The sequence below is a fragment of the Eupeodes corollae genome, chromosome 2 (assembly GCF_945859685.1).
Source record: "Eupeodes corollae chromosome 2, idEupCoro1.1, whole genome shotgun sequence".
NCBI lineage: Eukaryota > Metazoa > Arthropoda > Insecta > Diptera > Syrphidae > Eupeodes > Eupeodes corollae.
Window position 1 is genome coordinate 91092248 of NC_079148.1, and position 4498 is coordinate 91096745.

Below are 4498 nucleotides of genomic sequence, written 5' to 3' on the forward strand. Positions count from 1 at the left end.
CTTATTTTCTTTATTAAATTTAGGCGTGAAAAATTACTCGACATCAAAATTTAAGAAAAAATAAACTTATAAACGACACTCGGTTTTGTACCTATAATTAGTCTCTCTCTCTGGACCCTAGTGGTGACTCAAATCCCAGCTAGTCTGGATGTGCATCTTAACACCTTAAAAGAACTCTTACAAAATGCCTTAGACAGACTAATACTTTGGGCTGATCGGTGCGGACGTGTTAACACAAAACCGATTTAGTCTTATTTTCGAGGAGATACAAAATTCCATTTGTCAACCTCCCTATATTAAAGGAATCCAATTAAAGTTCTTCTTTATTTAAGTAAAGTTCTTAGACAAGGCTAGATCCCTGGGTCTAATTTTAGATACAAACCTAAATTGGGAACGCAATGTACAGGAAAGATTCAAAAGAGCTACTGTAGCTCTCTTGCAAAAAAGCTATTGGCAATAAATGGGGCTTTCAACCCAGAATCACTCATTGGCTGTACACATCGGTAATTAGACCGATTTTAATGTACGATGTGGCACCATGGTCGCCAGCTTTACAGAAAGCTATAAACCGCGACAAATTAAATAAAGTCCAACGTTCAGCTAGCCTATGTATAAGCGGATCGTTCGCATGACCCCATCTGAACTCCTTACTCTACCTACTACCTCTTGATACATTTAGCAAACAAATAGCTGCAAGCTCTACTATTCGCCTTCGCTTCTTCGCAGTGGATTAACAACAACATTGGCCACTCCGTAATTCTTAGGTATTTAGAATAAATTCAGAAGAACTTCCAGATTCAGATCTTTCTCGGAGGATAGGGCATTTCAGGTAACTGTAAGGCGGATGAACTCGCCAGTACCGGTACAGTACAAACACCAGGTGAAACAACATAGACGAGGATGAGGAGGAAACAGTTCTTCATCTTCTCTGTACATGCCTGTTCTATCTCAAAAACGGAAAAATTACCTAGGAGAATTCTTTTTTAACAATCTAAACGATTTAAATCATATTAGCATTATAATCAGCCTCTAAAGTTTCGTAAAGGTCTTAAACTGGTTTCATTGAGGAACCTCCAAGATTCATATGGTATCACAATGGGCCATTAAACTGGCCTAAGTGTGTCTGATTCCATAATGGACAGCCACTTTAACCTAACCTAACCTAGAAACTGTATTCAAGCAATTTTTGAAATACATGTGTTTTAAAGACATAAAAGTCTTTAAAAAGATCTAAATTTCAGTTGTATCAAGTAAAATCTCCCTTTATCAAGTCAAGTAGTTTGTGTGTCAAAAAATATCTATATTAACAGTGCAAAGAATTTTTTCAATTCATTAGAAATTTGTTCATTATTCTATAATTTTCTGTGTAATCTCATACCTTAACAGTTTGAAATAAGAAACTAAATTTTAAGTATAAACAAATTGCAAGGGATGGTTTTGTCATTATTCACGCTTCCAATTTCGATAAACTCTTTTGGAGCAGAAAACAAAACTTTATTTAATTTCTGTCGATTTCAAGGCTGTATTCGATACAATCGATAGAAAAGCCTTGTTTAACAAACCCTACAGCAAAGCATTTATAGGAAGAGTGTAAGAAAACATGTATGATGGGAATAAAGCAACGGTGTGGAATGGTGATGAAAGAACTGACTGGTTTAAAACACCAATGGGTGTAAACCGGGATGCCCCTTGAATTCTCATTTATTTTCTTTATTAATTGATGTCATTGAAAATTTATCGGGAGGAATAGAGTTTGCTTCATTTCAATTGAAACCCTTCTATTTGCAGACGATGATGTTCTTTTTGCTTACTCTCCAAAAACCCTTCAACTAATGATCAACCAGTCACGAAGTTTACTGCAAGTTGTGGAATCTAACGATATATATAAAAAAAAAACGGATCTGGCAGATAGAAATAAAAATGGCATTTCAACCATGAACCTATCGAAGTTATGAAAATATATCAAAAACTGGGTGTATTTATAGCAAGGAACCTGAGTATAAAAAGCCATTTTAAAGACAAATTGATCAAAGCGAAAAGTGCCATTACTTCGTCATGGAAAAAATTGTTTTTTTTTTTTTAAACGACTCCAATTATTCAATAACTACAGAACCAGAATCTGTAATAATGTATGTAATTTTAAATCGTTAAACAATCTATTCAAATTCTACGTAAAAAGATGTTTCCAACTTCCGAAAAATTCACCATACTACATGATAATTATTAAAACAAGGTGATCACCACTTTTTATCAAAACGCCTTAAACTGATGAAAAAAGTAGACTCTAATGTATCGCACAAACAACTCCTTCAGTTCATAGAGCTACGAATAGCATTCTTGAACATAATCTTTGTGAAATAAATTATTTTAATATCAATTTTAATAAATAAAAAGAGTCTGGGGTGCGACCCACACTGATAACTTCCCATCCCGTCTGTTGATTTGTCTTTCTTAAAAGGTTTGTAGGTTTTCGTGTTTTGCTAAAAAAGTTGGCAGTTGAATTATTCTAAAAAAATTTAAATTACCAACAATATTTTGCATATGATGAAATAGTTTGATTTTAAATCTATTTTTTTTGTAGTCAACATTTTAGTTCTTATGTTTGTTACATACAAATTGAATAAATGAAATTTGATATATTCTATTATTCACGAGATATCGAGAACCGAATATTAATTGTTACCAATATTAAGAACTATTTTTTGTAGATTTTAATTTTAATTTAATAATGATGAAACAACTGACTGTTGGATTTTTATAAAAAATTAACTGAATGTCGAAACAATATAAGATTGAAGCTTATATAAACATCAATTTTTTTTCAAAATTTAACCAGATGACAAAGACGTTATTCTTCATTGCATAAAATTGTTTTTGATTTATAAAAAAAACGTTAATTGACTTTTTTTTTCCAAAAATATATATTTGTTTAGTATTACGTTACAATACATAACACAAAATTTAATTAAAGCCTCTAGTGTTATTGGTTCGTGATATATTTTGGGTTAACCAAAATGTTTACCCTTTTTTAAAATTACTATGGTAAAAAAAACACCCACTCAATTTTCTTGAGCGTCATTTCTTTTTAACTTCCAATAGAAGTTATTGTAATGGGTCCGATTTGTCAAATTGAAAATTTTGAGATCGAAATAAAAGATTTTTAGAAAGATGTCTGTGCGTGCGTATGTCTGTACGTCCGTACGTTCGCGACGTTTTTTCGTCGTCCATAGCTCAAGAACCAGAAGAGATATCGACTTCAAATAAATTTTGTGTTCTTAAGAAAATTGCGTGGGTGTTTTTTTTTTAACAAAGCAGTTTAAAAAAAAGGTCAAAATTTTGGTCAACCCTAAATATATCATAAACCAAAAACGCTAGAGGCTTTAATTCAATTTTATATAATATATTGTAACGTAATTTTAAATCGTTAAACAATCTATTCAAATTCTACGTAAAAAGATGTTTCCAACTTCCGAAAAATTCACCATACTACATGATAATTATTAAAACAAGGTGATCACCACTTTTTATCAAAACGCCTTAAACTGATGAAAAAAGTAGACTCTAATGTATCGCACAAACAACTCCTTCAGTTCATAGAGCTACGAATAGCATTCTTGAACATAATCTTTGTGAAATAAATTATTTTAATATCAATTTTAATAAATAAAAAGAGTCTGGGGTGCGACCCACACTGATAACTTCCCATCCCGTCTGTTGATTTGTCTTTCTTAAAAGGTTTGTAGGTTTTCGTGTTTTGCTAAAAAAGTTGGCAGTTGAATTATTCTAAAAAAATTTAAATTACCAACAATATTTTGCATATGATGAAATAGTTTGATTTTAAATCTATTTTTTTTGTAGTCAACATTTTAGTTCTTATGTTTGTTACATACAAATTGAATAAATGAAATTTGATATATTCTATTATTCACGAGATATCGAGAACCGAATATTAATTGTTACCAATATTAAGAACTATTTTTTGTAGATTTTAATTTTAATTTAATAATGATGAAAAAACTGACTGTTGGATTTTTATAAAAAATTAACTGAATGTCGAAACAATATAAGATTGAAGCTTATATAAACATCAATTTTTTTTCAAAATTTAACCAGATGACAAAGACGTTATTCTTCATTGCATAAAATTGTTTTTGATTTATAAAAAAAACGTTAATTGACTTTTTTTTTCCAAAAATATATATTTGTTTAGTATTACGTTACAATACATAACACAAAATTTAATTAAAGCCTCTAGTGTTATTGGTTCGTGATATATTTTGGGTTAACCAAAATGTTTACCCTTTTTTAAAATTACTATGGTAAAAAAAACACCCACTCAATTTTCTTGAGCGTCATTTCTTTTTAACTTCCAATAGAAGTTATTGTAATGGGTCCGATTTGTCAAATTGAAAATTTTGAGATCGAAATAAAAGATTTTTAGAAAGATGTCTGTGCGTGCGTATGTCTGTACGTCCGTACGTTCGCGACGTTTTTTCGT